Below are 25616 nucleotides of genomic sequence, written 5' to 3'. Positions count from 1 at the left end.
TTAAAAGTTTATTTCTCCTGGGCTTCCCTGGTGGCGCAGTGGTTGAGAGTCTGCCTGCCGATGCAGGGGACACAGGTTCGTGCCCCGGTCCGGGATGATCCCACATGCCGCAGAGTGGCTGGGTCCGTGAGCCATGGCCGCTGAGCCTGTGCATCCAGAGCCTGTGCTCCGCAACGGGAGAGGCCACAACAGTGAGAGGCCCACGTACCGCAAAAAAAAAAAAAAAAAAGTTTATTTCTCCTGACATGAGCATGATAAATCTCTTAATTGCTTAGGCCACTGTTTCTCAGATGTTCTGCTACTTCCAGCCAAATGGAATCTCTACAATTCTCAAATCCTCAACTGGGTGTCCAACAGTTCAAGTCTGACACTCTTACTTGGAGTTAACGTCAGACCCCACAAGTTAAGGGCTCAGTCCCACATGACTGTGCCCACTTTAGATACCAATCATGAGTCCTGGGCCACCTATACTTCTGACCAATAAGCTATAAATCAGCGGTTCTCACGACCCCCTCCTCAGGTTTGATGAGTTGCTAGAACAGCTCACAGAACTCAGGAAAACACTTTACTTAATGTTTACCAGTTTATTAGAAATGACAGAATTCAGGAACTGCCAAGTGGAAGAGATGCGTGGGGTTAGGTATGGGTGTGTGTGTAGACACAACTGACTAAAATCATTGGCCATTGGTGATTAAACTCAGTCTCCAGCCCCTCTCCCTTCCTTGGAGGCTGGGTGGATTAGGGTTCTAAGTTCCAACCTTCTAATCATGGCTTGGTCTTTCTGGTGAGCAGCCTCCATCCTGAAGCTATGCTGAGACCCCAGCCACCAGTCATCTCATTAGCGTACAAAAGACATTATCATTCAGGAGATTCCAAGGGTTTTAGGAGTTCTATGCTATGAACCAGGGACAAAGACTAAATATTTATTTTTTATTCTACCACAGAATCATATCTAATTCATAGGCCAACTATTCACTAGGTGTCTCCATTAATTTTCACTGAATAAAAAAGTACAGATGGTCCCTGACTTATGATGGTTCGACTTTTACCATGGTGGGAGAGTGATACGCATTCAGTAGAAACCTAATTAGCATTTTGAATTCTGATCATTCTCAGGGCTAGTGATATACGGTAGGATATTTTCCGGTGAAGCTGGGCAGTGGCAGTGAGCCACAGCTCCCAGTCAGCCCCGAGATCCTGAGGGTAAACAACCAGTACACTTACAACCATTCTGTACCCAGACAACCATTCTGTTTTTCACTCTCAGAACAGTATTCAACGAACTACTTGAGATACTCTTATAAATAGGCTTTGTGTTAGATGATCTTGCCCAGCGGTTGGCTAATGTGAGTGTTCTGAGCAATTTTAAGGTAGGCTAGGTTAAGCTATGATGTTTGTAGGTTAGATATATTTAAAACACATTTTCAATTTATGATCTTCTCAATTTATGATGGGTTTATCAGGATGCTTAATCCATCATAAGTCAAGGAAGATCTTTACTCCAAAACGTAGTGGCTTAGAACAACCACCATTTTATCATTTCTCATGACTCTGGGTTGCCTGGGGCTCAGCTGGATGGTTGAGCCCATCTGTTGGTCTCTCTTGGGGTCTCATGTGGTTGCAGTCAGACAGTCCAAGATGGCTTCATTCACATGCCTGGCACCTTGGCAGGGACGGCTGAAGCGGGGGGACCTCTTTTTCTCTCTACATGGTCTTTCCATATGGCTAGCCTTTACATGGCAGCTGGATCCCAAGAATAAGCATTCCACTGTGCAAGGACTTATCAAGGCTTTGCTGGCATCATGCTCGCTAATGACCCTTTGGCCAAGCCCAGAGTCACTATGGGAGGGGACTCCACAAGGGCCACCAAATTAACAGTCTACCACACCAGGGATGTTATAGAAGTGATATATTCTTTCTGTAGGGATAGGACCATATAAACTCCCAGGTCACTTCTAATAGTAGACTCCTTCTTTTTACAATGTTTTCCCTGATTTTCATCTTTCTTCCCCTTCTTACTCTTTTCCTTTTCCTCTCCTTATAGCTAACCCTCACCCTAAAAAAGCAAAAAATGTGCCTGCAGAAGCATTCCAATGAATTAGGATCCAGGAAGTAGAATCTGAACTCTTTAAACTAGTGTCATAAATTAATAGCCCACAGGCATGTTTTGACTGGGGCTCAGTTTTTTTAAAGTTGGGAAATTTCATATTAGAATTCAGACTCCCAGCTTCTCTTGAAATTCAAAACAGCAAACCATTCCTGGGCCTACATTCTTTCCTGGCAACAACAGCAAGAGCAGAGTTGAAGGGGAACAACGGGCTCCCCTTCTAGAAGGGCCAGGTCTTTCCAGTTCACCATGTCCCCCTGCCACTCCATGTTCTTATTCGTATCGGAATCACAGATTCTAATTTGACTTGTCTGCCTCACTCATTTCTGTTATCCGTCTGGCCTCTGAAGGTTTTTGAGTTGCAACCCCTGCTTTATTATTTATTTATTTTATTTATTTTTGGCTGCATCATGTCTTAGTTGTGGCATGTGGGATCTTTCATTGCAGCACGCAGGCTCTCTCGTTGAGGTGCACGAGCTCAGTAATTGTGGCACACGGGCTTAGTTGCCCCATGACACGTGGGATCTTAGTTCCCTGACCAGGGATCGAACCCACATCCCCTGCACTGGAAGGCGGATTCTTTACCACTGGACCACCAGGGAAGTCCCACAACCCCTGCTTTAAACCTACTCTTTTTTACCATTACCACCGCCCCTCCCCCCATTTATCTCCCCTCTGTAAAGTGTGCACATTGTTATTTTTCACTCATTCACCACAATTCCATTGTTGCACCCTATGGAAAGCCTTTCCCAGAGTGAAGTCAGCTCATCAAATAATTCCTTGCCTTCTGTTTAAGCAGTGTCAAAAATCTCACCTCCTTTTAAAAGCCTTGCTTGACTTAATAATGGTAGAAAAGTATGGATTCATCTGGATTCCATGTGTTTAAATCCAGGACCCTGGATTCAACTCCTCCTTCATAATGCCTCAGGCCAAAGCTTGATTACAAATACCACTGTTTCTGGGTTATAGATAGATGTCCAAGACACAAGCACAGTCATCATGTAAAGCTACAGTCTATAACATTAGGACCAAGAAACACAACTGAGTCCTTTTCAGAGACACACTGGGTCCAAATTTGGAGAATCACTGAGGCTAGTGGTTCTCAAAGTGCGGTCCTTAGAGCAGCATCACCACTAAGCTTGTTAAAAATGCAAAGGCTCGGTCCCATCCCTGACCTAACGGATCATACACTCTAGGATGTAGGGCCCAGCAATCTGTGTTTTAAACAGCCTTCCAGGTAGCTCTGATACATGCTGTAGTTGCAGAACCGCTGACTTAGAGCCATCCCACACCATTAGACTTCATGGTTCCAGTCTGAGCTAAGTAGAGTAAGTGGACCCACCCTCCACGCAAGTGGCAGCTTGTTCTGCTGCCTTTTTTTACATTTTCCAAAGTGCCTTGTAGCTGCAGGTAAGTGACTCCCACAGTGACTCAGCATGGGCACTACCTGAGGAGTGATTTCCAGCCTGCCTCCCCATTCCCAATCAATAAGTCTGGGCTGGAGCCCAGAAGTGGGCAGCTCCACGGAGCTCCCGGCGATGCTGGGGACCACGTGGGTTTGAAAAACCTTGTAGAAAGTACCTGCTAACGGTGTCACCTCTTTCCACCTCCCACTACACACAGGCTGGGGCAGTTTGGCACTTGAATTCCTGGAAAAACTGCTTTCAGACCCTCTCGGTTCTGCCGCTGGCTTTGGAAGGTCGCTGGGTGGCCGCGCGGCATTTGCGGAGCGACACGTCGTACCACTTGCACATGCAAACTTCTGCTCTCCAGCCCAACTGTCCACGTGGCCAAATCATTCGGTCGGCCCACCCTTTGGGGCTTTCTGTAATGGCATTTGACCCATAATATGCTTTCTGCCTGGCCACAGGGGATTGTTTGCAGACCTTCTGGAGGGTTAATAAATAAATGATGGGCTCCTTTCTGGCCACGGGAAACCATCTCAAGGTCAATGCTATTGCAGAGCAGGGCTTCACAGAGCTTGCTAAGATTAAAAAATCATCAGCTCCCACTAACCACATCCCCTCTTTTCTGAAATTTTGAAGCTTCGCTGCTGCAAAAAGGAGCGCAATTAAGCCTCGATAAAATTTTAATAGCGGGGAATTATGCACTCTGCAACCAGCCTACAATTAGCCGTTGCTATGCTACGGGCAGAACCTAATCACAATAATGAGGGAAACAAAGGGAGGGAATTAATCAGGGCTATAAGGTTAGCACACAGCCGTTCCATCTCAGAGCGCTGATTTCTGAAACACAGCAGTTGGGCCCCTGGGAAATCTCAGTCCTATGCCAGGTTAGATTCACTGGCGTGGGGTGTGCGTGTGTGTGTAATCATTTGAGTAAGGAAGGCTGTTATGTGCAGTATCGTTTCTTCTACCACCTTGAGGATGCATTCATTTCAAAAAATGATGAGGCCCCTACGCTGTGCAGGAAACCATGCCAGATTCTGCGAGAGAGATATTATTATCCAAGACACAAGCCCCGCCCTCTAGAACTTTGCTATTCCAAGTGTGGTCCCTGGACCAGCAGCATCGGTACCATCTGGGAGCTTGTCAGAAATTCAGGCTCTCAGGCCCACCCCAGACCTCCTGAATCTTACCTGGATTTTAACAAGATGCCCAGGTGATCTGTGTGCACACTGAAATTGAGACTCCTGCTCTGGGAGATTTCAACCTAGTAATAAAAACAGTTGTTATTACAAAGATAATATCTATTGTTTCTGCCAGGTCCTGTGTGAGGCATTCTACATGTGTGACTATCTCATTTCATCCTCACCATAACTCTATGAGATTATCCCCATTATGCACGTGAAGAAATTGAGGCTCAGGGAACTTAAAAAACTTGCCCAAGTTCACTGGAGTAGTAGGAGGAGGAAATAGAATTGTAATTTCAGGGGTTCTTGATAGCAAAACCTGTCTTCTTACTTAGCCCCTGGTCTGGAATGCTTCCTGTCACACATAGAGGGAGGGTGATTAAAGATACACAGTTCAGTTCAGTGTATGATAAAAGGTCACTAGTGAGTTTATAACGGATAGTTTTTTTTTTTTTTTTTTTTTTTTGCGGTACGTGGGCCTCTCACTGTTGTGGCCTCTCCCGTTGCGGAGCACAGGCTCCGGACGCGCAGGCTCAGCGGCCATGGCTCACGGGCCCAGCCGCTCTGCGGCATGTGGGATCTTCCCCGACCGGGGCACGAATCCATGTCCCCTGCATCGGCAGGCGGACTCCCAACCACTGCGCCACCAGGGAAGCCCTATAATGGATAGTTTTAAGAGATGATAAAGGGGCAGTGGTCCCATTTGGCTGAGGTGATCAGGGCTGGAGGAAGTAGCATTTAAGCTGGAATTTGCATGATAAGTTGGATTTATTTAGGAAGAAATGGTGGGAAGGGCATTCCAGGCAGCTGGATCAGCATAAGCGAAGTCCAATGGTTTGAAGACATGAAGGATGTCTGTGGGCTAAGGATTAGAACACTTCATTTAAGTATGATATGTGTGTGAGGTGGGGCTGGATTATGGAAAGCTTTAAAAGTCAAGATAAGGGTTTGAACTTCATTAGGAGGGGATGAGGATCCACGGAGGGTGTCTGAGCTGGAGGTGTGTCGTGGTCAGGCCAAGCTCTAGAAAGAGCCGTCTTGAAGATTATGAACTGCATAGGGAAGGCCAGAGGGAAGGCTGAGAGCCCCAAGCCACCATGGGGTCTGAGAGACAGAAAGGAAGTGGGGGTCACAAGATCCTGCAGTGTGGGTAGCGGGACGGGCAGAGCAGTGGGATGAGTCAGAGCCTCCGACTCCGGCCTCCAACCTTGGTGACCGGGACAACACTGAGATGGAGGGAGGGATGGTTTGGGGAGAAAAATGGCGGCTCTGAGATGTATTACGTTTGACATGATTCGCAGTCTTCCATCAGCAGCATCCACGTTCACCTGACAGCCGTTTATTGAGAGGGACAGCCAAATGAATAAGGCACAGAAGCAAACACATGAAGCTCAAGGGAACCGAGTACCAAGTGCAAGGCCTGAGCTCAGTGCTTTACAGGCATTGCTTTTCTTAGCCCCCTATGGCCCCCTGAAGTGACTTGTCTCCCAGTTGCTCAAAATCCAGGACACACATTATAATCACCTGGGGAGCTTTAAAAAATACCAGGACCTGGAGGCCCTCCCACCCCCCGAAAGATTTGTGCACTATGACTGCATTGAGTGAGGGTCCTGGTCTAAGGTGGTGAGGGTCTCAACTGGATCTTGGTGGAACCTCCAATTCTGTCGATGCCTTTCAGCCAAAGACCACCAGGAAGACATCTATAGTTAAACCAGCTGAATTCGCTCTTCACTGTGGAGAGGGAGAGCGTCCCCGTGGGGAATCTTGGGGGTGGTCTGCCGACTAGAGGGTCTTAGAAAGAACCCATCGTAGCACTGAGCTTTGATGGGGTGATTTGGCGGAGCGTCTCAGGAAATGAGGTTGCTCTAGATCGGATGGCTTCAGAAAGTGGGGCACTTCTATGACTATTTCAGTAAATCTCATCTATGGGGAGGGGAGACTAGAATAAAGAAAGTTGACATTGGTAAAGAAGTAGCAGTCACTTATTTGGGCCAAGAGAGGAGGTATTTGGTGGGTGGCTGAGTAACTGTTCTTGTCTTAGACAAAATTGTGAAGTGGCCTTGCTTCATGTCATTTTATCTTGGTCTCAGAGTCGGCTTGTCTGAGGTTGGTGTTCTGTGAAATCATTTAAACCTAACAGGAGTATAACCCGGCTTAGCTGTGAGCATCAGGCCAACTTCTGAATGTCAGGGCTGCCGGGGTTTTTCTTTCTCGCTCCCCGTGCCTTCTTGCCACTCCCCATCCGCCATCCTCCTCCACCACCCGCAAAGGAGAAAGAAGACAGAATAGAGGGGAGAAGGAAGCACGCAGAAGGTTCAAATTTAAGAAAGTGAAAAGAGGAAAGAGAAGGAAACTGTGAAGGTGGGTGTGGGGAGACTAAACCGAGTGGGTTCCGCTTCCCAGCTGAACATATGTGGCAGGGCAGGAGGGCCCTGAGCCACCAGGATGACAGGGAAGCCATTCGTTATCTTTCCACTGCCCTGCAGCCCAGCCCTCACCTCACTGTCAGCAGTGACCTTGCTGCCCATCCCCCCTTGAAACAAGTGCTCTTTCCCGCCATCTGTTTGGCATCAGGCGATTGGTGATGCTCAGCTTGGTGTGAAGGGGAATCTGCTCAAGGAAGGGGAGGAGGGTGAGCGGTGAGAGGATCCAGGGAGCCAGGCCCACGCAGCCTTGTGTGTGTGTGTGTGTGTGTGTGTGTGTGTGTGCGTGCATGTGTGTGCTCACTCTGCCTTAGAGAAATATTGGCCAGACTATTCCTACCCAAGGTGTGTGGACTGAGGGCTCTCCCTGAATCTGGAGTCTGGCCCCAGAGCAGGCGTCTGTGGCCTCCCCACCCAGCTCCAATTTATGGAGAGGAGATGGGGGCACAGCACGCCGGGCCCACCTGGCTCGGGGGCTGCCGTCTGAGAGGTCTGGCCATTCCTCCACTTTGGGGCTGGCTCTGTGAAACCCTGATGATTCTGGGGCCGTGGAGGCAGCAGGAGTCAGAATGGCAGCAACAGGCCGTCTTTTGTGCCTTTCTTGCCTTGATGCAGGCTTTCCCTCTTTCTGGAAAACCTGTGCTACCCTGCCCTAGTCAGCCTTGTGACAAAGTGAGAGAGTGGCATGGACATATATACGCTACCAAACGTAAAATAGACAGCGAGTGGGAAGCAGCCGCATAGCACAGGGAGATCAGCTGGGTGCTTTGTGACCACCTAGAGGGGTGGGACAGGGAGGGTGGGAGGGAGGGAGATGCAAGAGGGAAGAGATATGGGGACATATGTATATGTATAACTGATTCACTTTGTTATACAGCAGAAACTAACTCACCATTGTAAAGCAATTATACTCCAATAAAGATGTCTTAAAAAAAAGACTAAATGCAAAGGCCAGCCTCACCCAGCGGAATCAATTATCCCCGCCTCCGCTCCCAGAGGGATGCCTTTGCCCCCTGCTTCTGCTTACACTCTACTTCTTATTATATGTTGCTTACCTGCGTGTCCCTCCAACAGGACAAAGAACTGGCTTATTTATCACTTGGGCCTCAGCTCCTGGAACTCGGCCAGACTCATGGTGGACATTTGGTAGATGTTTGGGAAGGTAAAGGGAGGGGAGGGGAGAGGATCGGTTGCCGTTCTAAACCCGCAGCAGTGTCCTAGGGGTGGCGAGGGCTGCAGAAGCCCTCCCTCTGCGGAGCAGTCAGCGCATGCCTCGTTGCTGCTGAAAAGGGCAGCGGGCTTCTCACCTGGGCCAGGCTGCAGCTGGGGCCCCTGCCCTTATCTTCTAGGGAGTCAGGAGTGAATGAGGGAGACCTGGGAGAGTCCTAAGCTCAGGAAGACCCTAGGCCTCAGAAAGCAGCAGGTGTCTTGGCGTTATTCAGGAAGTTCTCAAAGGAAGGGTGACTGGCAGGTGGCTTCCCTATTGACACAACCTGGTCACGATTTCAACCCAGTGACTTTGGTTGCTCTCTAGAACCAGCTCCTCACCGAAGCCACAGAAAATCCAAAGCAAACCAGAAATGAAAGTTCCCAGGGAAATAAGATGTGGGAGTTGGGGATTAGGAAACATCACTCACCCCCTGACCTCCGTTGGGCAGAAGCAGAGCTATGGCAGCACTCACCTGGGGCAGCAGGGTCCCTGGGCAGATGCAGGCTGTCCCCTCCTGGCCTTCATCTGGGCCCCCGCAGAGGGGACCCTTACACCAGGATGGGCAAGCAGAGCAGAGCCTCCTCTGTGCAAACTCAGATGTGGAGCTTTCCAATTACGCCCTCGGCCCCAGAGCTTCAGTGGAGATGCTAAATGAAAATGACCATCAGCACATGCATAACGATGCAGAGCAGCTGTAATTGGTGAGGCACATAAAGAGAGGTGGGAGAGGCAGTTCAGGTAGGGGGGATTTCTTTTTTTTTTTCAGCTTGAAATGAGCTGGGTGATCAGCACCACTTGACTCACCTGTCAAGTCCTACCTCGGCCCCGCCAGGAACCACAGAGGCTCAGAGGATTCACGGGGGTGGGGTGGGGGGGTGGGGGATGGGGGGAAGGGGGAGAGAGTTGGGAATAACATCTCAAATGTCCCCCTGAGTCCATCCCATGAGGCACTAAGGGACACAGGGGCAAGATCTTGGCGGCAGAGATTTCAAAATGGCCTGGCATAGTGCTGGGAGCAAAGACTTGGAAGTCAGATAGATCAGGGTTCAAATCCCAGCTCCACCACCTACGAGTTCTGTGATCTTAGACAAAGCACTTGAACTCCCCGAGCTTCTGTTCCATCTTCTGTAACAGAGAGAACATGGCCTTCCTCTGAGGCTGTGGGAGTTGGATTAGTTAAAGGAGATGGCCTATAGGACGGGAGGGAGCACAAGGCCTGGCATATTGGAGAGGCCGGGAAAGGAAGTTCCCTTCCCTCCACCCCACCCCCTTCACAGGATAGCACCCCGCCCTCCCAGCACCCCGCTCTCCGCCCCTCCCCGCCCCCTCGCCTCCACAGCCAATGACACGCCAGACAGCCTTGTTTCCCACAAAATGAATTATCCAGGAATTCACCAGAATCTAAACACTCTGTGGGTATGCCTTTGGCAAAGAGGAAGCAGCTGGCTGGAGGTGGTGGTCGGAGGGTTCCAAATATTGACTCTCCTATGGGTAAGGCAGAACTTCTAGTTTGTCCTAAAGTCTATCCATCCAACTGCAGGGAGGGCTTCAAGCGGGAGCAGGCGGGGACTGGACAAGGGTCTCTCCTTCCCCATCATCATTTTATCAACTCTAATCACCTCTCTGTCCAGACTTCCGGCCTCTAAGTTTTCAGCTTCAAATGATTCATCTCAAAGGCCACCCCCATGGACCCCTCATCTGCTGTTTAATTGGAGAAGGGGGTGCTAGAGTCCCCAGAGCCTTAATTGCATTTGTTAATGGGTAGGTGCAATTATCCCTGCCACACTCCTGCACACTGCCAGGCAGACGGAAGATGATTAAGGGGATCTTGAAAACTGCAGTTCCCTACAGCGCTCTCCACTAATTGAGCAATGGAGGAAGTGTTATTGAGCTCCCCCACTACTTTCTTTAAATTAACTCCTGGCTCCGAAGTCCTCCTCGGCACAGTGCTTTGGCCACATGGCTCAGAACACTCAGTTCCAACCCCATCCGTCACCCGTGACTTAGGCATGGGGCCCAGCCGGATGTCAGTGGAACCATCCATCGCCCACAGACTGGGAGTGAACTGTGGGTGGGTGGTGCCTTCATGGGTCCCGGGGGGTGACATCTAGACTGACTGTAGCACCTGATTTAACTGCGAGGTGGCCTAAAGCTGTCCCACCGTCCTCTGTCCTTGGCCACCTGTATTCAGCCCCAGTCTGGACCACCACATCGCCTACTGACGGGTCTGTTGCTCCCTGATTTAGTGTGTTCTTCACCCGGCAGCCAGAGGGATCACTTTGAATCATAAATGGGGGTCCAGCACTGTTTACCCAGAATGCAATGGGTAATCCTTGTCATGTCCTACGAGGCCGCAGGGGGTCTGGTGCCTGGCACATACCCCAGCATCAAACTGTATCCCCCCTAGCCCTTGCTTACTAAGCTCCAGCCACACTGGTCTTATCATTCCAGTGCCCCACACATACCAAATTCTTTCCAGCCTCAGGGTCTTTGCATGTGCTCTTTCCATTGCTTAGAAGAATTCGCCTTCACACTTTTCACCATCAGCCCCTTCTCACCCGTCAGGTCTCTGTTTAAATGTTTTTTGTCGTTGTTGTTGTTTTGGCTGCATTGGCTCTTCATTGCTGCATGTGGGCTTTCTCTAGTTGCGGCGAGCGGGGGCTACTCTTCCCTGCGGTGTGCGGGCTTCTCATTGCGGTGGCTTATCCTGTTGCGGAGCACGGGCTCCAGGTGCACGGGCTCCAGTAGTTGTGGTATGTGGGCTCAGTAGTTGTGGCTTGCAGGCTGTAGAGCTCAGGCTCAGTAGTCATGGCACATGGGCTTAGTTGCTCCACGGCATGTGGGGTCTTCCTGGACCAGGTCTCGAACCCATGTCCCCTGTATTGACAGGAAGATTCTCAAGCACTGTGCCACCAGGGAAGCCTTCTGTTTAAATGTCGCTTGAGAGAGGCCTTCTGTCCTTCCATGACTGCCATATCTTAAGTAATTTTCCACCTTTTTTTTTTAACACTTATATGTTTACTCGAAAGCATGTATTACAATTTTTCATTAGTTTAGTTTTATTCTTTTGCTATATATTTGCATTGTTGTTTCTGTGTTACTAGACTAAAGCTCTGTGAGGTCAGGATCCTGCTTTCAGTTCACTACTGCACCCCGAGTGCCTATTGGAATGCTTGGTACTTCCACACTCGTTCAGCATTTACTGAGCACCTACTATGTGCCAGGCACTCTTTTATGCACAGAGGACACAGCAGTGAACAAATAGGAGAAAACTGCTGCTCTCCTGGGTTTTATACACTAGAGGGGACAGGAGAGGCAGGCAATAAACAGCTAACATACAAACATAATAAGGAAATCATATAGAATGTTAGAAGTTTACTAGGGCTCTTTCTAACAACCAAGGCTAAAAGCTAAAGAGAATAGGAGTGTGTGTGGGGTGTGTGTGTGTGTGTGTATTGAGTGTGGAAGTTCACTTAACGTGGATAACATCGTTTGCCCCATCATGGTGTAGTACAGTCAGGTGAGTTTGGGTTTGGGCCTGCCTGGCATTCATTCCCCTTTCTTCTGGAAACAGCATCCCAAGATTTTTGGAGGACCTCTCTCTACCCCAATGGATATAGGCTTGGTAGGCCTGTCAATCACAGCCCCTGCCCTCTCCCAGCCAGCAGGTGGCACTGGGCCCAGGGCCTTCTGAACCTGAGTCCTAAATGGAGAGACAAAAAGATTTAAAAACCGAAGTTTATTCACTCTGATGAAATGACTGTTCATTCCTCCCACCCAGACCCTTGAAGCTGCCCTGCTTCCTGTTCTTTCCAATCACGTGTCTCACTTTTCCTTTTTTCTGACACCGCACCACGGTCCCTCCATACATTCTTTCCTGTTTACAAAAGTTTTTGTTGCTGCCAGCCAGAGATCCTGACTTCTGCTGACCCATGCTGAGTACATCAGTTCAAACTGATACAACTGCAGACCAGTTCTCTTCTTGTTTGTTGGTGGGTGAACCTGGATCTCTACTTCCATGTCAGTAAAATGAGAACAATAATAGCATGTTCCTCTCAGGGTTATTTTGAGGATTAAAAGATTGAAGTGTTTGCATGTCAAAGTGATATCACCTTCCTGGCAGTCTGGCCCTCATCCCCCATCCTCTTCCTAACCTCTCGCACAAGTCCAGGAGGACCTGTGGTGAAGCAGGGACAGCAGGTCCCACAGAGGTTGCTATGGGAGCCCCGCTACTTGTGCAGTATCCTGGGGGTGCCTGCAGATGCTGAGGGGTTGACTGCAATGATTCTGCCTTTTGGAGCAGAAAGGCCCGGCTCTTCCCCTCCCACCAGGTCCCGACTCAGCTCCATTCACAGAACTGCAAACAGAGCATCTGTGCAGCTTGGGAAGACAGGCAGAGGAATGTACTTTGTACAGCTCTTGGCTTCCGGGCTCAGGGGAGGCTGGCAGAGAGGAAGATCATCCCTCACATTTATTCACTCACTCCCAGGAGTTAGTTGAGTACTCGTATGTTTTGGGCTCTGTACTGGATATGCTTGGAGTCCAGTGGAAGCAGCTCGTGTGTACACAGGTGACAGTGGTACTGGTGAGGCCCAGAGAAAGCACAGGGAAAGCAGTGGGATGGGACAACGGCAATGCCTTGAATGGCAGGGTGAAATGGAGAGATGGTGGCTGAGCTGGGCCTTCGTGATGGATGGCTGTGTGATGGTTTAGCAAAGGAAAGGGTGGAGGTGGAGGAGGGGATTTCACGTGGAGAGCCGGCAGGGGCAGCTTCTCGCTGGAGTTCCCCGGCTGGAGCCTCCGTGCCTGGGACTCCAAGCCAGGAGCTGAAGCTAGATTGCAAAGGGCCTTATATGAGATGCCAAATGATTTGAATTATATCTGATAGGAAAGGGGAGCCCTCTGAAGGGTTTTAAGCGGGGAGTGATGTGGACAGATTTGCCTGATACCCAGGCCACCCCTACCCTTGTGTGTAGGATGGACTGAAGGCTGGACCAGAATGGGGGCAGGGATCCAGCCAGGATGGGGTTAAAAGGACTAGGGCTGTGACACGGTGAGAAAGAGGGACAATTAGGAGAGACATTTCAGAGATGGGATCAGTAGACTCTCGTTGGCAGGAGGCTAAGGACAAAATTACGTTCCTTGCCAGAAGCCTCCGAGTGTGTCTCTGTAGTGATTGCGTGTGCAGGTGTGTGTCTATCGACATGTCCGTCACATACATGCGCGCCTGCATGTGAGGATGCTGTCTGGATGCACTTTGGGGGCCATGTATGCTCCCGTGTGCGTGAGCAGCGGTTTGTGCTCAGGCACATCTGCACGGCTGTATCTGTGTGTCTGCGCCTGTGGTCTGTGTGTCTGCGCCTGTGGCCTGTGTGTCTGCGCCTGTGGCCTGTGTGTCTGCGCCTGTGGTCTGTGTGTCTGTCTGCGGCTCCCAGTCCGGCTGTGAGTCCCTCCCCTCGGCCCTTGTTGTGCTCCAGGCTCAGTGCAGGATTCTGTGTGCCAGGCACCCCCAGGGACTAAAGCTGCTTTAGAGGTTCCCAACTGCTAATGCGAGCTGCCTCTTCCATCCCTGTTTGATGCTGCAACACGAACCCCAAGGCAGTTCTTCAAAGGGAGCAACTGGGCATGGGCAGCAAGAAAGTAAACATCAGGATGAAACCTGTGCACTCACTCCGCTCCTGCTATAGCCCTGGCCCAGCGAACTCCGCCGACTGCATTTTCCCCAGGCCGGGATCCTGGGGGCTGAGAGGCTTCTGGGAAGGGCTTGTGGGAGGCGGTGGGGACTCCACAGCTCGGGGAAACAGGCAGCCAGTGGGCCTGCCCCCAGGGACATAGACAGAGGACCCCCTCCTTTCCTTCCTTCCCTCCCTCCCTTCCTCTCTCTCCTCCTCTCTCCTTCCTCCACCCTTCCCTTCCCTTCCCTTCTCCTTCCCTAACTGCCATTTCCAGAGGACTCCAAGGCTTGAAACTGACTCCCGTCTGTGTACCAACTCTGATTTTTAGCAATTATGTGATTGTGGGCATGGTGGCCTCTGTTTTACAGGGCAGCTACTCTTCCCTCACAGGGTTGTTTGGATGAAGTAAATCCAGCTGTGTGAGTTCACAGCGCCATACCAGGCCCATCAGAGGAACTGGCCAATGGCAGCCATCAGAACTACTGTCATCGCTGTACAGCCATCAATAAGGCATCTCCCCATCTCAAACACCTTCCTCCACGTCAGAGGTTTACAAAAGGCAGGATGCTTGGAGGGGGCTCAGAAGGGCAAGGGTCCACTTGTCCTAGAAAAGGGGTGGGATCCCAGAGAGCTTCCTGGAAGAGGTGACCCCTGCGTCTTAAAGGACAGCTGAATTTCACCAAGTGAGTCCGGGGTGAGGGCATCCAGGCCAAGGAGAGGATTTTGCTGAGGTGTGAGAGGGGAACTGCAAAGACCCTGCAGTGCCTCCAGGCCTCTGGGCTTGTGTGGGAAGCCTGCTTCGGGCTGCAGTGCCAGGCAGGTCCTGTGAGTGAGCAACAGCCCTGGAAGAATTCAACCAAACTGGGCGTGCTGGAGCTGAAGAGCCCCAGAAAATCTTTCTAGGCCGAAAGATCCTTTCGACCCAGGTGGCAGGCTGCCTGTGGAGGCTGCCCAGATGGCCCTTCAGTGAGGGACCTGCCGGGAGGGTTGTAGCAGGCCCAGCGCTCAGCCCCTTCAGGAGAGCCTCAGCTGCAGAGGGAAACCCTGCCCAAGGTCTCTCCTTTCCCCCCATGGCCCACATCCAGCTACTGACAGAGTGTAAAGATCTGGTCATTGCAGTCCAAGTCAGGAAAACGCTGAGGGGTGAATCAAAGCTCCAAGCTCCAGGGCTTCTCCGAGGGGTCGGCTGAGGCCATCGTGGGCTGAATCTCAGCCTAAACTTTCCCTATATTCTGTTTACAAGTTTTTTGTCAGATCCCATTGCTCCTTTTTTTTTGAGATTCAAATACCTCCAAAGGAGGGGAGGGGGAAAGGTGGGGGTGAGGGGTGGTGCCCAGCATCACCAATACCTGTGTGGTACCAAATTGCTTTCTCCTGTCTGGGCTTGGGAAGCCCTTCCAGAAAGAGGCCTCCTCAGTGAGGCTGCATTTCCCTTGCTCTTCTCAGCCTTCTCTCAGCTGGGAGAAACTGGAATACAAAAGAGAGTACACAGAGAGGAGCCAGGAGCGAAGATCTGGAGTTTTCACAGCAGGGGAGAGGAACCCCGGGGAAGAGTTTGACCTCTCGCTCCACCTTCTGGGCACTAATACGTGGTGAGCATCAAAAAACAAAAACCAAACAAACAAAAAAGGGACTTCCCTAGAGGTCCAGTGGTTAAGACTCTGCGCTTCCACAGCAGGGGGCACAGCAGGGGGCATCGCTTGCCACACGAGGCCGAACAAACAAAACAAAACAAACAAACAACAAAAGCGGTGAGCATCTACTGTCTGCCTCTGAGTGAGGAGATGTGGGAGGACAGCAGGTGCTTCCAGGCTCAGGACACCTGGCAGGGGACTGGAGGAGACTGAAGCACCTTTTCTTTCCAGAGAGACAGTGTACTGCGCCCAGGGGGGCACTGGAGAAGGATATGAGAAGGAAAAACCAGGTGCCAGAATGTCTTGGGGGACGATGTCCCCTCAGTGGACAGGACTCCATCTTCTTCATTCCCACATCCTTGGCCCTTAGCAAAGTAAGTGCCCCAGATTTGCCCAGCAGAAAGTAAGAGACATGTAGAACTCCCTGAAAGTAAGCTCTGTGAGAGGAGGGCCTGTAGGTGCTCATTCGAATGAGTTGAATGAATGAAGTTCAAAATACCATGTACATAATAATAGCTCCATTTCTTGAGCCTCTAGCAGGAGTCAGGCACATTTACATACTAGCAGCTCATTTAATACAGTAAGTAGTTTCAGTTTACTTAACTTGCCCAAGGTCACTAAGCTGGAATCCACACCCAGCCTGCCTGACTGCCCAGTGCACTTTCCCCCTAAGCCAGGCAGCTTCTCATTAGGGGAGCCAGAGAGGGCAGCTGTCCAAGGTCTTCCACATGCAGGAAACCCACGCTCTCCCTTCCAGGTGAGGGATTACAGACACCACATCAGAGGGGCTCTGAGTAAAGGGGGGGATAAAGGTGAAATCACAGGCACTATTCCTCTTATCCTGCCTACAACCTCCCTCAGGCTCTACATCAGCACCTTCCTCCCTCCCTCCCTTCCTTTCTGCCACACTTACTGAGCACCTACTGTGTGCCAGGCCCTGTGCTAGGACCAAAGTGAACACAATAGACACAAAAATCCTGCCTTCATGCAGGTTAGCCTCAAGTGGTGAACACAGGAGACAGTCATTAATCAAGTGACTACGTAATCAGGAGTGGAAGGGATGGTGGAGATATTCACACGAGCTTGCTCTCCCTGCGGCAGCCACTGCCCCCAGCACCAGAAGAAGCCCAGTGTTGGCGAGTTCTGTTCCCAGAGGCCTTTGTGTTGCTGGGTGAGCCTGAGCTGCAGGCTGCTGTTGCCAAGCACCCAGAAGACACCCCTCCCCTTCCTGGCTTTTGTTTTGTGAAAACACGTTTCCTTCGGAGGAATTATGCTGCATTGTCTGAGACAGGGAGGGCTGGAAGGGGGCAAGATAGAAGCAGCTGGAATAGAGAATTGGGGAGCTTCTCCCAACCAGAAAAGGGGGCAGGTTTGGGAGGTGGGGACTGTGCCCTGGGGGGACCTTGGACAGGAGTGGCCTTTGGGCACCCTACTTGTCACGCAGGCTCCCAAGCTTCGCAAAGATGCAAATAGTCCCCTACACACACACACACACACACACACACACACACACACGCTTGGCAGGGACATCCTAGAGATTCCATGCAAATAGTCCCCTACACACACACACACACACACACACACACACACACACACACACACTCACACGCTTGGCAGGGACATCCTAGAGATTCCAGTCTTCAGGGTCTAGGAAATCTGGACACAGCCATTACCTGTGACTTCCAGGGTAGAACACAGACCAGAGGACCTAGCCTGACCAATGTGGATTCTCTAGGCCCCTTGAGACGCTTGAGTCGGGAGGAGCCCCAGTGTCCAATGAGATGGAGTTTCTCGCACCCGAGATCAACCCTGGCTCCCCACCTGGTTCTCCCCACTTCATGTTCAAACTCTTACCTGACCTCTGGACAGTCTTATTTTGTCTAACCTTCCTCATTGATCCTCCATCCATTCCCTAACTCCAGGGTTGACCTCAGTCCAGAATCCATGTCTGCTTTTCCAGCATCTTCCCCCATGTCTGAATCACGGAGACAGGGGTGACACTCGGGGAGCGATGAGGGTGGGAAAACAGCGCTACACGTTGGGAGGTTGTGAGGATTCAATGAGACGATCCACATGCAGCATGTCGTGCTGTGCCTGGTCCATGGAAAGTGCCCCCCAAACGTGAACTATTATTATTAACGATCTCTCCAGGCAGAGGGAAACAGGCATGCAGGCGCACAGGCGTGGAAAGGCATGGCATGTTCAAACCGTTTTATGACAAACGGTGTGGTGCTGGACTCACGTGAAGGTAGCCAGAGAAGGAAGGGACGTACCGTCTAGACCATGTACGTGACCACATGCACCATGCTAAGGGGTTTGCAATTTATTCCAGCGGGCCATGGGAGGTACTGGTGTCTTTTAGGCAGGGATGTGTATTTTAGAGGGCCCACTTGGCCACCGTGTGGAGGATGGATGTGACTGGGGAGAGACTCAAGGATGTGCCATTGCACACCACTGACCCTGGTTGATGAGGATGGCACTTCAGTATCTGGGCAGGCAACATAAAGAGAAGGGGAGTCTAACCTATTTTCCAACAACGCCTCATTTTTAGTGACTAAGCAACTTTAGAATCATGTTAATTGTACTGTCAGGGAGGTGATACAGCAGGAGAGGGGAAAAAAAACTGTAAAGAGATTGCAAAATAGAAAATCCACTGATGTGGCTCTGTCGGTGATACTGATTCAAGGACACAGAAGTGTCAAAGTTTCTGAAATCCTGACACCTTCCCCTCCCATCCCATGCTCCACCCGCTGACCTGAGGAGGTCTATTCCTCAGCTCGTGTATTAATTAGGACTCTGCTTTGCAAGCAGCAAAACAAACAAAACTCTGCTCAAACTGACCTAAACAGTAAAGGGAAGTGATTGACTTGCATAACTGAAAAGCCTAGAAGTATGCTAGCTTCAGGTGAAGCTTGATCTAGTGGCTCAAACAATGTCATCTAAGACCTGGTCTCTCTCTGTCCTGCTACCTACAATTTAGGCTTCAAACTCAGGCCTCACTTAGAGGACCTCCAGCAGCTCCAGGCTTTCCCCTCACAATTCTAAATGGCTGCATTGGGGCCTGACTTCACATCCTTACCCTACTCTTTCCAAGCCAAGGAGGAGTCTCTCTTCTGGTAGAAGAATTCCTCTTTCCCCCAAAGCCTGCCTTTCCCCCATGCCTCCTTGCTGTTGGCACTGAGAACTTATATACCATCCCTAGACCAATCAAAGGAGGGGGGGCTGGGATACAAAGTTGCCTAAAGACCAAGCCCCTCCCGCCCCAATCACTCAAAACCGCATGAAAGACAAAGGAGGAAGGGCGGCTTATCAAAGGAAACTGCCCTCAAGAAGTGGGGTATGGACATGGGGCCACCATGATATCACCTCCTCCATGTGTCCTCCTTACTTTCCATGCCCCCTCCTCTTAGACTCTGGGGCTCCCATCCTTTAAGTATAGGGGCATCAGAATGCTGTCTTAGGTCTTCTCTCTCCCAAGCTGTCTCTTCCGCCTTCCCTGACCAACCATTTATTGATGACTACTGAATCCCCATGGCCAGTCCAGATGTCACTCCTGTGCCATGAAACCGTAGCTCCAGCTGCTTCTGGGCCTGTCCACTTGGAGGTGGCCCAGAACCCCACATGTCTAAAACCCAACTCATTCTCACTTCCCTCAGCCCCATGGCCCCCCACCTGATTCCCTGTTTGTGTTCTTCATCTCGGGTGGCCTCTGCCTGCAGTGGCTTGAAGCAGGATTTCGGTTCCCAGCCAGAGATTGAAGTCAGGCTGCAGCAATGAGAGCACTGAGTCCTAGTCACTAGACCAGTGGCCAGTGACAAGGCCCTGGCCCGTCAGCTCTGTAGAAATGAATTCCCACAAAGATGGAAAGTAGTGGGACAAGCAAAGTGTTTATTAGGAGGAAAAAGAGTACATGTGGATAGACACAAAGGCGGGCTCAGAGAGAGAGGGGCGGGCTCAGAGAGAGAGTCTCGGCCTCATGGTAGCTTGAATCATTTATATGGGCATTTCTTCTGGGTTTCCTTTGGCCAATCATCTTGCTTTGCCTGGTTCTGAGTCTGTATTTGGTATATCTCGGGGTCCTCCCATGTGTGCGCACGCAAATCTTAGCCAAGATGGATTCCAGCGAAGAGGCCTATGAGTAGGTTGACATCACTTACTATGAGGTGATGCCCCCTCCCTTTTGACCTCCAAGGAGCCTTTCTGTCCATGTGTAGTCAGGAGGTCTGCTTGACCTTGAGAATAAGAAATATGTGGTCTCTTATCTGGGCAGAGCTTAGCCCTTCCTCCTCTTCATCTTGGAGTATCTGCCCACAGAGGGCAGACTCCAGCTGTTCAGCCTGGGTCCCATCTATCTCCTGCATCATTCTCACCATCACCACTGAGCTGGATCATCCCTGACTCCTTCCCTCCCTCACGCCCCAAATTTAATCAAGCCCCAGGCCATAAATCTCTCTGGACTCCATCTCCTTCGTTCTAGCCCTACCGCCTTGCTCATGTTAGGTGCTCAGGAAGTCCTGGGTGACCATTGGTCTCTATTTTAGCCAAGGCACCATCCCCCTGCAGGACCTTCTCACTGCTCCCTTCGTCCTCTTTGTGAATGAAAACTATTGTCTACCATATCCGTAAACAAAGGATGTTGCAGCCATCAAGCCATCACATTACAGCTGCCCTGACGGTGCACCCTGAGGGGACTCAGGATGAGAAAGCACAGGATACTGGCCCCAGACAGCTGAGGTGCACATCAAAGGAATGATGTCAGCCCAGACTCTTGCATCTTCCCATACATAGAAAAGCGCTAAATTCCTTAACTTGAGATATCTGGTTTCTCTTAATTAACAGTAATTTTTTGATGTTCTGACTACTTGATCCCTGTTGCAAAAACTCCTATGTATCCTGGCTCCCAGCTTGCCTCTTCAGAGCCGTCCCTCAGAATTATCTGAGATGCTGTGTCCCAGGCTTAAGTCCTCAGTTTTGTCTACTGAATAAAACATAACTCTCAACTCTTAGGTTGTGCTTTTTTTTTTCAGTTCACACCTTGTGACTTTGTCCTGAGGGCAGGGTCTGTGTCATGGTCACTGCTGCACTGACCAGAGCCCAGGACTTAAAGATTTCCACCAAAATGTGTGGATAGAATAAATAAATGGATGAATGATAGAGAAAAAGGTGAGGGAACTCTTCTTAGGAAAAAGAGTCAACCTCCCTGTAGGTCTGGACAACAGGAGGGGACTCTGACCGACAACCTGTGCAGTCTCCAGCGTTTGGACACCCCCTTTACCCATGCTCATCATGCGGAGGGTTGCCCCCGATGGTCAGGGCATTGCAGAGAGGCTTCTGGAGGTGGCCACCCAAGCAGAGGATTCCTGAAGACCCTTCAAATCTCCAGATTCTGGGATTCCAAGACTTCAGCTTCTCCCGTCAGCTCAGTACAGTTGGTCCCAGTTACCTCTTGGAGCAGCTGTAAGCTGAATTTCTCCATTTCTTGTTCAAATTCACCAGAAAACTAGCATCTCTACAGGGGCCCTGGGAACTAAGTGTGCTTGTTTCTGTCCCACCCTAGTCACGGGTGGTGGGCATGTGAGCCAACGACACCTAGGATTTCAGCTGCTGCAGCAACATTAAAGTTGTGTCAGGGAGAAGGCAAAATGTGCCTGCTTGGCTCTAAGCAACTCACAAAGTTTATTAACCTTCTGTGACTTGGCAAAGACGGCAAGCTTGTGGCAGACACACAAATGTGGAAATAGGTATGTGACTTCGTGACTTGGTTTTCTCTATGAGGTTGCTGTACTTTTATAGGCAGAGACTTGCTCTTACCTCTCTTGTTAAACAAGGCGTCCTTCAGCCCTCGACAGGCTTGGAAAGAAAGGTAAGGAAGGAGAAGAGAACTTGGTTTTCTTCTGTTCCTGCCTGGGCTGGTCGCTGCACTGGGCTCTCCCAAACATTGTCTTATTTAAGCCTCATGGAAACCCCGAAAACGAACATCCTCGTCATCCTGATTTTACAGATGAAGAGACAAAGGCCCAGAGAAGTCCTCTGACTTACCCAGAGGTGGAATGATTAAGGAGTGGCAACACTGGGACCTGAATGCAAATCTGTTTTCCCCATAGCTCTAGAGGCACCAGGCTGACAACACAATCATGTTTAGATCTGAGGACCTTGGTAACCCATGTCCTGGGGATTTATCACACTTCTTTTGACTGTCCCCCAAAGAAAAGCCTGAGTAACAAACCTTATAGAGCAGCCCAGTGCTTCCTATTTGCAAGAAAATAATACATACTGGGTTGGCCAAAAGGTTGGTTCGGGTTTTTTCTGTAAGCTGTTATGAAAAACCCGAACGAACATTTTGGCCAACCCAGTATATACCAAAATAGATTCTCTGTCATATTTCTCCCTATGTGGTCCACCTTTTATTGTGCTGTTTTTTTTTTAACATCTTTATTGGGGTATAATTGTTTTACAATGTTGTGTTAGTTTCTGCTGTATAACAAAGTGAAGCAGCTGTACATATACATACAACCCCATATCCCCTCCCTCTTGCATCTCCCTCCCACCGTCCCTATCCCACCTCTCTAGGTGGTCACAAAGCACAGAGCTGATATCCCTGTGTTATGTGGCTGCTTCCCACTAGCTATCTATTTTACATTTGGTAGTGTATATAAGTCAATGCCACTCTCTCACGTCGTCCCAGTTTACCCTCCCCCACCATGTCTTCAAGTCCATTCTCTACATCCGCATCTTTATTCCTGTCCTGCCCCTAGGTTCTTCGGAACCATTTTATTTTTTTAGATTCCATATATATGTGTTATCATACGGTATTTGTTTTTCTCTTTCTGACTTACTTCACTCTATATGACAGACTCTAGGTCCATCCACCTCACTACAAATAATTCAATTTCATTTCTTTTTATGGCTGAGTAATATTCCATTGTATATATATGCCACATCTTCTTTATCCATTCATCTGTCGATGGACACTTAAGTTGCTTCCATGTCCTGGCTATTGTAAATAGTGCTGCAATGAACATTGTGGTACATGACTCTTTTTGAATTATGGTTTTCTCAGGGTATATGCCCGCTAGTGGGATTGCTGGGTCGTATGGTAGTTCTATTTGTAGTTTTTTAAGGAACCTCCATACAGTTCTCCATAGTGGCTGTATCAATTTACATTCCCACCAACAGTGCAGGAGGGCTCCCTTTTCTCCACACCCTCTCCTATGCTGGGTTTTTTTTTTTTTTTTTTAATGCAAAGAGGTACCAAGAAAGAAACCAAACATGAGTTATAACCTCCTTGGTCAAATTAGCCTTTGTTGACATTAAAAAAATTATTAACTATACTTATTTCATTTTATAATATATGCATGTATCAAATCATCATGTTATATACCTAAAACTAATACAGTGTTACATGTCAATTATATCTCAATAAAACTGGAAAATAATTTAAATTTAGAAAATTCAAACAGCAGGAAATTTAAAAAATTAAATGCCACTCCCCTCTATTCCTCTCCTAAAGGCAATCTTTCTAACATTTTCTTGGGATTCCTTCCAGTAAAAAAGAACATATGTAATATGATATGGATGACTCAGTTTTGTTTTTCACACAAATGGGATCGTATGATACTCCTGCAGCTTATTCTTTTTCACCCAGTAACACATTTGAGAGAATCTTTCCATTTCAGCACAAAGCCATCTGCCTTTCTTTTCCTTGAACACATAGCATTCATCATATTCTTTGCTCATTGAGAAATCTGGTTTAGGATCTTTTTCTTATCAAACTCTTTATATATTAATCTGTTCTTGGTCAACATTATGGGTTCTAAATATGTTTTCCTTGTTTTTTACTGTTTAATTTCAAATACATGTCGGCATTTCTTGTTTCTAGAGGTAGGTCAAACGATTGCCTCACAGGGACTGCAAGGGCTGTATTGGTTTTCTATTGCTGCAGTAACAAACTTCCACAAACTTAGTGGCTTAAAACAAATCAAATGCACTATCTTACAGTTCAGGAGGTTGGCTGTCTAAGGCGGGTTGGCGGGGCTGCATTCCTCCCTGAGGCTTTGGGAGTGGTGCGGAGAATCCACTCCCTCACCTCTTCCAGCTTCCAGGGATCACCTTGGCTCGTGGTCCCTTCCTCCACCTTCAAACCCAACAGTGCAGCATCTTCTTCCCTCTCTGGCCTCTGCTTCCACCCTCACATCTTTTCTCTCTGTCTGAGCCTCCTGATTCCCTCTTATAAGGACCCCTACCCCTGCATTGGGCCTATCCAGATCATCCAGGATAATCTCCCCATCTCAAAATCTTTAATTTAATCACATGTTCACAAGTTCCAGGCATTAGGACAGGGAATCTGTGTGTGTGTGTGTGTGTGTGTGTGTAGGGGGGGGCATTATTCAGGGAAGAATCGGAGGCGGGGGTGGGGGTGGGGCAATAGTATGGCTCCAAAGAAAAAGCATAGCCATCCCTCCATCTCTGGAACTCTGGAATGCTCTACACTTCGTGTGACGTAAGCCTCATCACAGACCTCTTCTTGCAACCCCACCTAAAAGGCGACATCCTTGCTCTTCAAGGCCTGTCACATCGCCATGTGTGTTTCGTATTTGCCTCCCCACCATAGGGCACAGGAACAGCTTACGGAAATCAGGCACCTGTGCTAGGAAATTAACACTCCCGCGTGGGTCTTCCCTCCTCACCAGGTTATAACCTCCTGGAAGCCAGGGGCCAAGACCTAGGCTTCCATTGGTGTTGTAGTCCACTCAACATGCCTGGCACAGCACCTCATGCGATTGCTGAGAAAAGGAAGGAAGGAAAAAAGGAAGCGAGGGAAGCAGCTGCTTTGCGCAGGCCCAGCAGCTCTCCTTGCTCAGTCCTGGGCAAACTGTGCTCCCTCCCTCCTCACCTGGGCTCCCCCTGCCCTGGGGCCCAGCTTGACTCCACTTCCCCCTAGGGTGACTGGGTCTTCTCAGAGGACACTGCCCACAGGCAGGTCCTAGAGCCACCTGGGAGCAAAGACTCTGCAGGAAGATCATGCCCTATTTTCTATTTAAGAGAACGCTGGAAACATGAGAGTGATAAAGACATTTACCATGAAGTTGAACCTCTTTGGGGGTTCTGCTGGAGCTGAAGGATGAGGGGGGCAAGGGGCAGTTTCTGACATGGGGAAGAGGTCCAGCTATTGTGTCTTCTTCAGTTCCTTCATCTCAGAGGCAGGGGAATGGACTGGATGACTTCGCAATATTCTTTCCAGCCTGACATGGTCCATATCCCCACCCCTGCAAAGCTGCTTCAGGCTTCTTACTCTGAAACCTCCAGCCTTGAGACCTTCCTGGGAAAATGGCCATGACATTTTTTCCCTCCTGATTGTAAAAATAGCACTTATCTTTATTACCAAAAAAAAAAAAAAGACAAATTTTGAAAAGCTTAAATAAACAGGAAGATATAATAGCCATAATCCAGATATTCAGAGGGAACCATGATTAGCACTTAAGCCTATTTCCTTTTGTGCAATTGTGACTCCTGTGAAAGCCTTCTTTCTGGGGTCTTCTGGGGAGAGGGTGTCAAGAGATCAACTTGCTACCTCTACGTGTCCCCAGTGGGCGCATGCTATGCATGACCCATGTTACTTTGGCCCAGGGCTTTGTCCAAGCCCAACCTTTCTCCAAGGCGCCTCTGGGACCTTAAGAAAGATTTCAGTTCCGCACTGAATGAGAACAGATCTGGGGTCCTATTTGGCAGGGATGGGAGGGAAGGCGGAGTAGGTTGTTGCATGAACCTCCCCAAGGTCTCCTACTGGGACCTCTTGCCCCCTCTCCTCTCTTCCAGTTGCCCCTCTGACTCTTCACCTCTTTCTGCTCAGAAATCCAGCTCATCCCCTTCTGGAACCGACCTCTCTCCCTCAAACAAATGAGGAATTCTTGAAACGACTCCTATGCCTCCCGCATTCCCAGCCTCTGGCTTTGAATGGCCATGTCTTTTTCCTA

This window comes from Hyperoodon ampullatus (assembly GCF_949752795.1).
Source record: "Hyperoodon ampullatus genome assembly, chromosome: 3".
Lineage (NCBI taxonomy): Eukaryota > Metazoa > Chordata > Mammalia > Artiodactyla > Ziphiidae > Hyperoodon > Hyperoodon ampullatus.
The sequence above is the reverse complement of the archived record's forward strand: the minus strand, read 5'-3'. Positions refer to the sequence as shown.